Raw genomic sequence first — 13,741 nt, 5'->3', positions numbered from 1 at the left:
CCCAAAGGTAATGCTATTGATTTTCCTAATGCCTGGGGAATATTTGGGGAATCTCAGATTTGCCTGTTGGTGAAAGGGCACAGCTCTGAAGGAAAGGTGTAGAAATTGTTGCTAGAAATCTTTACTATTTTCCATATACCTCTCTCCTCTTTCCTTTTAAACATAATAGGTTTACTGAACAGTTTCGTCAGTGTAGATTTAATCTAACATTTTACTGTATAGAGATAACTGCAGTAATTTGTATTTTTATGCTCATACTAGTCTTTTAGAAGTTCTTTTTAAAAATGAAGAGTTATTTTTGAGTGCACATTGGTTAAACTGTTGAGTCCCCACAGTAACCCAGGGCACCACAATGCTTTTGAGAAAGAAGTATTATCTTGGTCTGAATTTATCTATTCAATTATGTATACAGTACTGGGAAATGTCTTCACTCTTCACCAGTCACAGTGGCTTAAATTTATACATTTCGTGTGTTTTCATTATGCTACATAGAGAACAGGTTTATATTTTCTTAAATGGTAATAAAGATATTTTGAAGCTGCTTTTCTTTTTACTGCTCTCATATCTGAAAACTTCATTTCTGTTCTTAATTATTTTAATTATTTCTGGCCAGTTATTTAGTTATTTCTTTTTGTTTTTCAGGATGATAGTTATTTCCTTTCCTTTGAAGTAGAGATTGATCCTGAGATTCCTTTAAAGAAAAAAAATCATTACTAAGGAAATGATTTAAAAATTGTTAATAAGAAAATATCATGCAACCTGCATCATAGAATTAAAAAAAAATCTTAAAAAAAAATATCCTAAACATAATGAAAGGACAGTGTCTGTTTTTAAAAGCATATTCATGAATTCACTCATTCATTCCAGAATGATTTATTGGAAACCTACTATGCATAAGATATTTTGTAGGTGCTAAACTTCAAGCTTTATTAAAATAACTTATAATGATTTGTTTGAGAATTTATAATTTTAGACATTGAAATGAATTTTTAAATCATTTTCAGAGGCTTTACTTATCTATAACTACTTGAGGGTTTTTTTTTTTTAGATTTTTTTTTTAATTTATTTATTTGAGAGAGAGAGAATGAGAGAGAGCACATGAGAGGGGGGAGGGTCAGAGGGAGAAGCAGACTCCCCGCCAAGCAGGGTGCCCGATGCGGGACTCGATCCTGGGACTCCAGGATCATGAACTGAGCCGAAGGCAGTCGCCTAACCAACTGAGCCACCCAGGCGCCCCTAACTACTTGAGGTTTTTAAAATTTTTTAACTTTTATTATGTTGTTTGGGTAGGATAACATTATTTATTTACACTACCCCAAGTACTTGGAAACAGTTGTATATTTCCTTTGCTTCAGTGATGGTTTTAGACTGTTGGTCTGAACCCAGCAGATATTAGAGATCTATGTATATTGTGTGACTTGTGTCCTTCACCAAAAAAAAGGTAAAAAATATTTGTTTCCTTAATGTTAGGTTGACTAAGCAACCTTGCCTTTGGTGCTGTGAATGGTGAAATGTCAATGTTGATTACTTACTCTGTGGAAGGCACTGTTCTTAGCTTTGATTTTGTTTTATCTTACTCCACAGTTATGCTAATTGAACATTCTAGTATCTGCATCAAATTTCGATCAAAGGCTGCATAACATAGCTCACTCAGCTCAGCAGAGTTCAAATCCCTGGCTGCCCTTTCTTAGCTCTCTGCCCTTGGACGAGCTGCTGAACCTCTTTAAGCCCCTTTGGTTTCCTCACCTGTGAACTTGGGGTAAGATGGGACCTAATGCAGGGTATCGTCAGGATTTAAAGCAATAATCTGTGTCAAGGACTCAGTTTTGTGCTGCATACAGTGAGTCCTCCTTAGATGCTAATTGTTAGAAAACAAATGGCCCAGGTGTCCTGTCTGCATTGTCCCTGCTTTATGTGATAATAGTTGATGATAGGTGAATCCTGGGCATGTACCCATAAAATATCACACCTGGTTTGCTACCGTCTCGGGCATGGCAGAGAACCTCGCCTGTGGCTCTTGATTGTAAAACAAATGCATGCTGTAGGCAGGTTCTTCCGTTCTGTCACAGCCCCTGTGGGCTGCAGAGGACCTGTGTGTGGGACAGCTTGTACCTGAAAGTGTCCAAGTCAGTGATGTAAGTAAGGAGACCTTGTTTCGTCCTCCATGTGAGTCGAGTCTGCGAACTGCTGTCAGCATTGATTGCGATGGACCAAATCCATAGTGAATCTCAACCAGTGACCCAAGGATGAAAGCCGCCTTGTTGTCAACATCCTCAGGGCCAGCTAGCTGGTGAGCCTAACAGAGGTGGAAAAGGCAAAGGGGCTGCAATGTGACCCTCCTTCGAATGGCTAGAGGGAAAGGTGTTCCAAAAGCACAGAATCCTTCCCAGGTATTTTCTCATGTGCACGTTCATCTACTGAGTCCTTGGAACCAGCAGGGATTTAGTCCTAAATTTATAAGGAATGTGTCCCATCCCCATAAGGTGTATGAGGTGCCTGCCCTCTGTTTAGTCCTCAAAAAAAGACATGTAGCATTTTTAGAATCAGAGGTGAGCGGAAATGCTTTGTGATGACACTCTTCATTCTAAGACACATAGCGATTTATGCCCTTAATCAGTAAACACAATGGCTTTGCTCTTCAAACCTATCATTCTGCTTTATGCTCACAACCCTGACTATGCATATGCGTATTTTATTCTTAAGTGTAAGGAGGCTAAAATGGTATGTGGGGACCAGGGTAGGGAAGAGCACAAATTGCCTGGACATGTGATGGGTGCATCATATTCTCTGTGTTGATGAGGAACTTGCATTTCTTAGACCACAGCTGGACGAGTAGAACGCGGGCCTGCCGTCTCAGCATCGCAGTGAATCTAGCATGCTCTTGACAGCCCTTCAGGATTTACAACTGTCTCAATCCCCCACCCTTATGTTCTGATGTCAGAGACTTTATCAGGGTTGAAATGAAGGAGTTCCTGGACATTGCCTCTCTCCTCCCCCTGTCCCAGGAGTGACCTGCTTTGGTGGCATGGAGAAAGTGGCTTCATTTCCTCCACCAGTTATGCTAGGTGAAGTAATATCCTCCCAGGGAAGGAGATGTGGTGTCCAGCTCCAGTCAGGAGCCATGGGGAAGACAGATTGTGGTTCTTTACTCTTCCCCCCACTGCAATTCCAAGCAGAACACCTACACTTTTATCTGTTTGATATATTAATGTGGCTCTGCTGCCTGGTTAGTACTTGGATGGAAGACTTGCTTTAAAGAAAAAGTTCTGTAACTACAAGAGATTTGCATGCATACCACCAAACAAGATGAGACTTAGTCTATGGTCCTGCTTCTCATTGGATGGCACCTTGCTCTGAGCCATGGGAATTTTGCATGCCATTGCTGGTGGGGGTCCCTTCCTTGTGCTCAGGAACCCCATACACCCGTTCACTTACCAACCTACTCAGAATCAGACCCATAAGGAGATACCTCTAGTCGTCACTCCTTTCAGCAGGACCTAAAGAAACCAGAATGTTCCCTCCTTCCTTGCCCCTTTTCCCAAGCCCAGACTCATGGCATTAAAAGGGATTGCTTCCAGTGGATTTGTCCAACTTGGTGTATCACTTTACCCAAGTGATCCTACTTGGGAGGAGAAAAAAGCATCTCATCCTGCACACTCACTCTGGTTATTCTCAGTACATAGTTGTGAGACACTTGGTGTCCCCAGTGAAGGTAAAAGGGAGGTGGCACTAATGGGGTCAGTGAAGAGCTAAAGTGATTGACCACAGTGATTGAAAGTGGATCCATTAATATAACAGTTCTGGCTTGCCACCATTTTCTTAGTAGGGATTATTTAGTTAGGAACCAGAAGGGCCGGTTTTGCTAATCTCCTGTAAAACAAGCTGTGATGAATTAGAACATTGTGCTTTTTAGACCCACACTTGACGACTAGACTTGGCCCAGAGTGTTTCTTAATACGTATATCTCACTTATTGACCCTTATTTTCAAGGAGAAAAAGTCATTTTGAAAATGAAGTGTTTTCCATAAGGTGTAGAAGTTGAGAGCTTCAAATGCTGCAAGGATGTCCTACAGTAGTGGAGGTGTGGATTTTAAGAGCCCAGAATTTTCCATGAGTTATTGACATGAGCTGGCTGGAGGATAAAGGAATCACATAAGGGAAGGCCTCTGGCTCAGATGGAAGGAAGGACTTTACCTCCTGCTTGACCTCCAGACCTCTCCCAAATGACCTCTGTCCTTTTGAAACATCCTCACAAAGACAAACAGGCACCATTCTAGTAAGAACAAGTAAGGGAACCAAAGCACACGCATATGGGCAAAATGGTAGCCCTCAGATGGCCAAGCACCATGTGGCTGGCTCAGTCCTCCACCATCGCTGAGTCCCCGGCCTGCAACCCTGCAAAGGTAATGCCTGGCCCTGCCAAGTAAGTCCACCTGGTACAGTGGGACGAAGAGGGACCCAACCCCAAAAGGGGAGGCATATGTCTCCCCAGCAAGACACCTCTGACGCTCCACCAGCAGCGCCGACCGCAGGGTGGTGGCTGGGAATGGTAAGTGAGGGACGACCTGGAGTGCTCCAGGGGTGCCAGGAGGTCCAGATGCAGCGCGCTTAGGCCCCAAGGCTGGAGGAGCCAGGCGGTGGTTCGCCCCCCGCCATGGGGAGAGCCACTGGGGACACAAAGCCAAGAGGCCAGGAGAGTCCACTGTGTCAGAGGACCCAGGCCCAGCAAAGCTGCTGCTGAGGGGCAGAGGGCAGGGGGGACAGGGGGGATGGGGGTGGGAGTCCCCGGGGCAGGGAGGAGAAGGACGGTCCCATTCCCCAGGAATGTCTGTCTGTCGGCAGCCTGGGCTGAGGCCCCCCAGGAGAGCTGACAGGCACCATATCAGGATGACAGGCACCTGTCTGAAGTACAAGCGACAGACTTTGGATGGGGTCAGGGTGCAGCACAGGAAGTTGGTACCAGAGAGGTCACATAGCCCTAATGAGAGAGAGAAGATCAAGATCCTGTCTCCTGACACCTTATATGCCCTTTATAGCAGTTTTATACTGTTTGTTTTTAAACAATGGGTGTGTTTCCTGAGTGTGTGATCATGAAGTCTCTATAAGAAGTATCATTACTGAGTCACTTCAGGACAGCTCTAGCCTGAATCTCCAATGGAAGATCCGAGAGAGTTGTTGGGATTGTCTGTGTTTTCAATCTAGGAAGTTTCTCAAACTGAACTGGGACTCAGAGGACTATGTCACCTCAGGTGGCTAACTTCTGTGAAGCTCAATTTCCTCACCTTTAAGGCTCTTTCCATACTCCTGCTCTATGATTCTGTTACTGATTTCTATTCAGGAGCAATTATTGATCAATAATCATAAATGTAGCCAAATATTGAATATCCTGACATTTCCCACATAGACCAGTCTTGGAGTAAGAATGTCTTTAAGTCTATTTGATTTTCAAGTACTCGACTGGGTGATTTTATTTGCTATTAAATAATTATTATCTGTTAAGCTTGGTGGATGTTAACCCTGAGTTTGGTATTTCCTCAATTTAATGAACAAAAACGTGTGTGCTTTATGAATTTTGATCAGCTCCTCCTTCAACTTTCATATTTTTAATTGAGTGTTTCAATATCAAGGTAATTAATGCTTATTGGGAAAAAATAATAGAAAAGTGTAGAAACTAAATGTCTTCTCCCCAAACCATTATATTTATTATATAATATAACTAATATACAATTAATATATAATATATAACCAATATATATAATTTCATATAAATAATTTAAAATATATAATTATACATAATTTTTAATTAGAGATTACAGTGTCTATGTTATTTGGTGGCTCAGTTTTTTTCATTTATTTTATTTTATCTTAGACATCCTATGGGACCATATTTATAGACCCATTTTACTCTTTCCAATCCAGCCTTTGATTGTACAGGCTCAGAACCCTGCTTTTTCAATCTGCCCAGGTATTGTTAAGAAATACTGAACTAGAGGTCATGAAACTAGTACGTGTTTATTGTAGGAAAATCAATTATACAAATAAATAAAAAAAGAAAAATTTCCTCTAATCCTTTTCATATAGGGATAACTATTGTTAACATTTTGATATAATATATAAAACTAAAAGCATTTTATATACATACACATATATATGTACACACATATATATTTTAATTTAAAAATATTGTTTCATTGCTATTTTATAACCTTATTGTTTCTTTCAAAAATGTAAGAATTTTTTTCCATGTGGCATGAGCATTTTATTTTATTTTATTTTAGGTTTTTTAAAAAGATTTTATTTATTTGAGATGAGAGATCACAAGCTGGGGGGGTGGAGAGGGCCGAGGGAGAAGGAGAGCGATAAGCAGATTCCCCCGCTGAGTACAGAGCCAGACATGGGGACCCCAGGACGCTCAGATCATGACCTGAGCCAAAGTCAGATACTCGCCCAACTGAGCCACCCAGGCACCCCTGACATAAGCATTTTAAAGCTTTTTGATAAAATAATCCCCTGTTCGTCTTCTAGAAATCCTGATTTAAGTTCCCACCAGCTGTGTGTGTGTATTTCCCTTCATGGGAGCTAACTCATCCTGGGAATTAATCATTTTTTAATCTTATTCTGACAGGTAGAAAATAAATTATTTTAATTTGTGTTTGATCATTAATGAGCTTAAACATCTTATTCCTCTCTTCATAATTTATTGTAAATGATTTATCCTAGTCTCTTGCCTATTTTTACATTGTAGTGTTTATTATTCCCTCCTAATGATTTTTAAGGTATCTTTGTATATTATGGATACCTAAGATACCCAGTTTGCCTACCTTGGCTATTTAAGATGAGAGGTAAAGTGGTTACGTATTTGGGCCCTAAAGCCAAACAGACACGATTTGAGTGCTGGCCTCACCATTTACTAGATGAATGACTTTGGTCAAGTTACTCAACCCTTTAAGCTTTAATATCTACATCTGTAAAGTTGGGACAATAATGGCACCTATCCCATAAAGAGCTGTGAAAATTCAGTGAGAATGTCCTTGAAGTGCTTTAACATGGTGCCTGGAGTATTAAAAATGCTCAGTAATGTCAAGGTTTTATTTTTCTCAATGACAATTCAGAACCTAATAGTAGAAATCGAATGTCACACCATGACCATCATTATTGTAATTGTATGTAACAGTGACTTTGTTGCTAAATTATACTAAAATGGAACTTGTGCTCTTAAAAAATACATACCTATATAGGTATTTATATATCTATACATATATCGTATGAACAGCCATAAAGTTATAAAATACATACATATGTATTTATACATGTATATATGTGTATGTGTATATATGTACATTATATGAACAGTCATAAAGTTATTTTATACTTGAGCATGTGTAGTTTGTTTAATTGGTTAGAAATCGATGCTAGGAATTACAGTTTTTATGTGGCTGCCAGCGCTGAGGTGGACAGCCTCCTACCCATCCCAAATACATAGAAATGTCAGATAAAATATGTAGCTGAGGGGCGCCTGGGTGGCTCAGTCCGTTAAGTGTCTGTCTTCGACTCAGGATCCCAAAGTCCTGGGATCAAGTCCCGCATCGGGCTCTCTGCTAGGCAGGGAGCCTGCTTCTCCTTCTCCCCCGACTTGTGCTCTCTCTCTCTCTCTCAAATAAATAAATAAAATCTTAAAAAAAAAATGTAGCGGAGATAAACAGAAAGGGAAATAAATCCTCGTGTTGGAAAGAAAAAGAACTCAATGGCAGTGAAGTCTGGTCAGAATGAAGCCATGGCAATCCACAGAGATGTCCTATTTGGACGTGGGCTTTTAGGGGGTCAGGCACAGGGATTGTACCACCTACATGGGAAGTGGGGAAGAACTCTCTGGTCTGCAGTGGGCAGAGAACTGAAATAAAATACCCTGCATAATGTTGAGAGCCTCAAAACCGAGATCCTGTCTCTGAAACTAGAAAATCCGCACCCTGGCCGGGAAAGTAGGGGGGCAAGGGAGCTCTCTGGGACCTCTTTTAAAAGCACCAATCTCTTTCATGGGGGCTCCACCCTCATGACCTAATCACCTCCCAAGGGCCCCATCTCCCAGTATCATCACTCTGGGGATTAGGTTTGTACATACAAAATCTGAGGGCACATAGACATTCAGGCTGTGGCAGCAGGTGTCCTAGTTTGACTAGAGAAGAAGCTGGTTAGGGAAGGCTACCAATGTACGTCCAGATCTCAGGATTCGGAAGCAGTAGAGAGCCCCTGAAAGATTTGGAGCTGGGCATCTCCCGGATCTGCATTAAGAGATGAATCTGGAATTGACGGCAAGTCACTCCCTTAATTTCCAAGGGCTAGTGAGAAAAGAACCAGCTCCAAATAAATCATGAGTTTGTGCAACATGAAGGCCAAATGATGCCACTGTGGGCTGCAGTAGTTCAAAAGCAAGAGAAGTGAAGAATTGATCTCCTGGAGAACACAGTAGGTAGCATTGTCAGTGAACAGAATAACCTGCGCCCGCGGGAATCGACGCCCCGCTCACAGGGCAGCGGGTGATTTAATTCCAGAAAATCACCGCTCTTCTCATTCAAAGACGTACCACAATATTGTCGTTTTTGTTTTGAATTTAATTTTTAAGCTAATTTTTTTATTTATAGGTAGGATCTAAGTGCATTAGCAGTTTATACCAAGTTTTATGCTTGCTTATTGTAACGGAAATAGTTAAAGACAACTCTGGAAGTCTGGGATCATTTTCCCAGATATTTATTCATGTTAGAGAAATTCTGGTCTAGTTGACTCCCCTCATTTCACAGTTACAGTTAAAATGTAAAATGAAGCACAGAAAGGTGATTAATAATAACAGTAACTATAATAAAAATCATTTTGTTAAGTATGAATACTGGCACTTTTGGTGCGGATGCTGTGTATTGGTCATTATGCTAAGCGCTCCCCATGCATCTTCTCACGTATGTCTTGGAACTATGCTAGGATGTGCGTGCCGTTCACTTATTTTGATGAAGAAACAGGCTTACAGGAATTAAGAAGCTCATCCAAACTTACAAAGATCATAAACCCAGGAACCAGGTTTGGAATCCAAGCCTTGGTAACTCCAGAGCATGTGCTCCTAACTTTTTTGCTCCAGTGGCTTGATCTGGCCACACAAGTTGAAACTCGGGCAAATTTAAATACCTGATCCCCTGATTTGTGTTGCGTATTTTCTACCTCAGCTCAGGCCTCCATATCTTTGAAAGTAGGTAGCTGAAACCACAGAGTAGTTCAAGATCCCACTGTAAGAAAAATGTTTCATTAGGGACATCTACTATATCAGAAGTTCAGAATATTTAGTCATATTTTTAATTTCACGTGAGAAAACCTTGGACTTTTCGTGGAGTCGCTAGAATGTTTTAATTAGATATTTGATACATCTTTTATTTTCCCTATAACCTGTAGCAACACCAGGTGTTCAGGTTTTGGACCAGATATTGGCCCCCTAAGTATTTGTTGGTACTTGTACACTTGTATATAAGTCTAGAGGGACAAAAATTGATTTAAGAAGTATTTCCCAGAAGTATGCGCAAATAATTCCACAAAAGCTAGGTATAAATTAATCAGTGCCACAAAACTTTAGAATCAGGGCTGTTATTCTCCTTTGGAGGTCATCAAACATCCTCTTCTATAATTGCTTGTCTTGATCTACACTGAAAATCTATCGAAGCAGTTAACCTTTCTCTTTAATGATACAGGCAGCTGTTTTAGGTTATACCTTAGCTAAGGTACTCACTTGATAGACCACAATATTAATATTAAATCAGTTCTCTACCTACTCAGTACCTGCACCAGTGGAGATGAATAAGGGTGGGAGGAAAAAACCATGCAGAATGCTTGTATTTTGAATTCACATTCACCTTATTATTTATTACAAAGGGGAAAAACACTAGCTTTATGGTAGAGGACCATGGCAGACATCAGGTGCTCCATGATACGATGCACTAAAAAGGACACATCACTTACGTGGCATTACTGCCAAAAATGCATACCTGATTTAATTGTGAGGAGACAGACAAGCCCAAACTGAGGGACATTCTATGACTAGCTTTTTCTAAAGGGTCCAGGTGTTGAAAGACAGACTGGGGAAATATCCCGGGTTATAGAGGACTAATGAGACATCACAACTAAATGGACTCTGGGATCATGGACTGGGTCCTACTCCAGAAAAAGAACATTAATAAGACAGTGTGCTAAATTTGAAAAAGGTCTGTAGTTTAGTTAGTAGTGGTGTATCGATGCTAATTTCCTGATATTGCCAGTTGTACTGTGGTTATGTAAGATGTTAACATTTAAGGAAGTTGGGCGAAGGGCATATGGGAATTCTTTGAACTATTTTTGCACCTTTTTTGTAATTCTGAAATGATTTCAAAATGAAACGTTAAAAAATTAAAAGAAAAAGATTTTTCTAAAGTGTAATCACTAGCCATTAATGTTGCTCAGGCATCATACCAAATGCCCCTCAAGCAGCCTCTCTTCCAAACCCCTAGCCAGCTATTTCATACACTCTCCTTTCTTTACAGCCCTTCCATAGCTCCTTCCCCAAACTCATTCATTTTGGAAATAGAGGCAGTCAGAAGAACTTGCACAGGCCCACCTTCCAGCACCTGTGACCATCTACTCTGCTTTCTCTCCTGTCTTTGTGGATGAGCTGTCTCTGTTCCTTGACCAGGATAAGCCCCCCCCCCCAACTTGTTTACTAGAGCTCATTCTTTCTTACCTATTTAAAACATTTGTTCCAGCAAATCTTCCCTCTCTCTCTTGCATGATTTTTTTTTCTCTCTCTCTCTCTGATGGGTAATTCCCAGAATCATAGAAACTTACTGTTATTTCTCCCATCTTAAAAAAGACACTTGAGGGATGCCTGGCTGGCTCAGTCGTTAGGGTCTGCCTTCGGCTCGGGTTATGATCCCAGGGTCCTGGGATCGAGCCCCGGATCGGGCTCCCTGCTCAGTGGGAAGCCTGCTTCTCCCTTCCCTCTGCTGCTCCCCCTGCTTGTGTTCTCTCTCTCTCTGCCAAATAAATAAATAAAATCTTAAAAAAAATAAAATAGCCAAAGTCATAGAAACAGATTAGAATGGTGGTTTCCAGGGGCTGGGGGAGGAGAAAATGAGTTGCTATTCAATGGGTATGAAGTGTCAGTTATGCAAGATGGGTAAGTTCTAGACACCTGCTGCACAACACCGTGCTTATAGTAAACAATACTGTATGTGCACTTTAAAATTTGCTAAGAGGCTAGATCTCATGTTAAGTGTTCTTACCATGATTTTTAAAAAATTACATATAAAATACATAATATATTATAGACAAATGGCTAATCTCAAATATGCAAAAAGTTCTTAAATATCAATTAGAATGAAGTCAATAGAAAACACTGAAATGGTTACTAAAATATACAAATAGGGGTGCCTGGGTGGCTCAGTTGGTTAAGCATCTGCCTTCGGCTCAGGTTATGGTCCCAGAGTCCTGGGATCGAGCCCCACATCGGGCTCCCTGCTCGGTGGGAAGCCTGCTTCTCCTTCTCCCACTTCCCCTGCTTGTGTTCCCTCTCTCGCTGTGTCTCTCTCTGTCAAATAAATAAAATCTTAAAAAAATAAAAAAAGACACTTGAGGGGCACCTGGGTGGCTCAGTCGGTTAAGTGTCTGACTCTTGGTTTCAGCTCAGGTCATGAGCTCAGGGTCCTGAGATAGGCCCCACATCATGTTCCTCACTCATCATGAGTCTGCTTGTCCCTCTCTCTCTGTGCTCTCTCTCTCTCATAAATAAATAAAATCTTAAAAAAAAAAAAGACACTTGAGCCCACTTCCCCCTTGAACCAGCTTCCACAAAATTTCTTTTCTTCCCTTTAAACAAATCTTTTGAAATTTATTTATAGTTTCTGTTTCCATTGTCTTCCCTCCCATTCTTTTGGGAAAAGAGTCCAATGGGACGTTGGCCCCACGTCTCTACCCAACTGTCCTTATGTGATTACTGATGGCCTCCATGTTTCAGTGGGCAGTTCTCTAGCCTTATCTTCTGTGACCAGCAGCAGCTTTTCAGTTTGGTCCCTCTTCCCAACTTGAGATCTATCTCTACAAGGCCTCTAAGTCATCACAGTCACCTGGTCTATTTCCTGTCTCTCCGAGAGTTCCTTCTTAGTACACTCTGCTGGTCCCTCTTCATTTTCCTAACCTTTTACATTAGAGTGCCTCAAAGCTCAGAGCTTGGACCTCTTCTCTTCCTTATCTATATTCATTCTCTAGGTGATCTCATCCAATTGTACAGCTTTAAATACCATTGATGACTTCAAATTTAACCCTACAGAGTCGGCCTCCAGATACTATAGGCCACTGCCTACTCAAATCTCCTAACTGGGTCCCTAATAGGCACAACCAGTCTAAAACTGAGCTCGTGCTATTCTCCACCCTCAAGCCTGCTCTCATCTAGTCTTTCCACATCGGTTAATGCAGACTTCATCCTCCCAGTGGCTCAGCTAAAGGCCTTGAATTCATCCTTGACTCTTCACTTTCTTATATGCTGCAAAGAATCTCTCAGTAAATTCTTTCAGCTCTACTGTCAAATCAAAATATACACATCATCGGGTGACTTCTTGCCATCTCCACTGCTATGACCTTAGTCCAAGCCACCCCTGTCTCTCACAGATTCTTGCAACAGCCTCCCACTGATCTTACTGCACCCAGCTTTCTCTCCTTTGCTTTAATCAGGAGACTTCCTTCCCTGCAATGACTTCTTACACCACTTATGATAAAAGCCAACACCCTGTGCGATCAGGCCCCTCTGACCACATCTGCTGCTCCTCTACCTCTCCATCTTTGCCTCATCACACTGGCCTTGCAAACAGCAGGTGCACCTTTCCCTCAGGACTTTTGCACTTCTTCCTCCTGTCTGGAATTTTCTTACCCCAGAATCCGCAGGGCTTACTCCACTTCCACTCCTCACCGTCAGCACCCATTTCTCTCCTGTTCCAACTCAAATGTCGCTTTCTCAGTAAGACCTTGCCTGGTAACCTTCTCTAGAATTTCAATTCCCTATCACCCTTCTCTGCCTAAAGGGCACACACATACCACACACACACACACTCACACACATACTTCTATTCCCCTTCCCTGATTTCATTTTTTCTTCCTAAGATTTATCACTATTTAGTGTATTGTATACTTTGTTATCTTGTATATTGTCTGCATCTCCCAGTGAGGATGTAAACTATAACAGGTCAGGAACTTTTGTCTGATTCATGCACGACTGTATCTCCAGTGCCTCTGATAGTACCTGGCACATAGTAAGTGCTCAATAAATATTTTTGAAAAAAATGAATGAATGGATGCATGAATCTGCACCGGAGCCTCAAATTTTGGTGCAACAGGCTTTGAACCAATGGAATGTTCCATGCCTTGTGACAACCTTCAGCAGTAATTTGCCATGGTATTCCTCAGATTCCCTGCCTTCTTTGGATTAACGCTAGGCATCCAGTATTTACCACACCAAAGATTTTCCCCTCATCTCCAGCTAATGATGATGCCAACAATGATGATAACGTAGGTCAAGCTCATTTCAATACCTTGCATGATTTGTTACCAACCTTTCAGTATCATTTTTACCGTCAAACCACTCATCCCATATGTACAGTAATAGGCATTATTTTCTCACCATTATTAAGTTTTTCAGTTGTCTCTCTTTTCGCTTCCATTATAATGGTATGCCTCCTCTGTCAGG

The sequence above is a fragment of the Neomonachus schauinslandi genome, chromosome 3 (genome assembly GCF_002201575.2).
Source record: "Neomonachus schauinslandi chromosome 3, ASM220157v2, whole genome shotgun sequence".
Taxonomy (NCBI): Eukaryota; Metazoa; Chordata; class Mammalia; order Carnivora; family Phocidae; genus Neomonachus; species Neomonachus schauinslandi.
The sequence above is the reverse complement of the archived record's forward strand: the minus strand, read 5'-3'. Positions refer to the sequence as shown.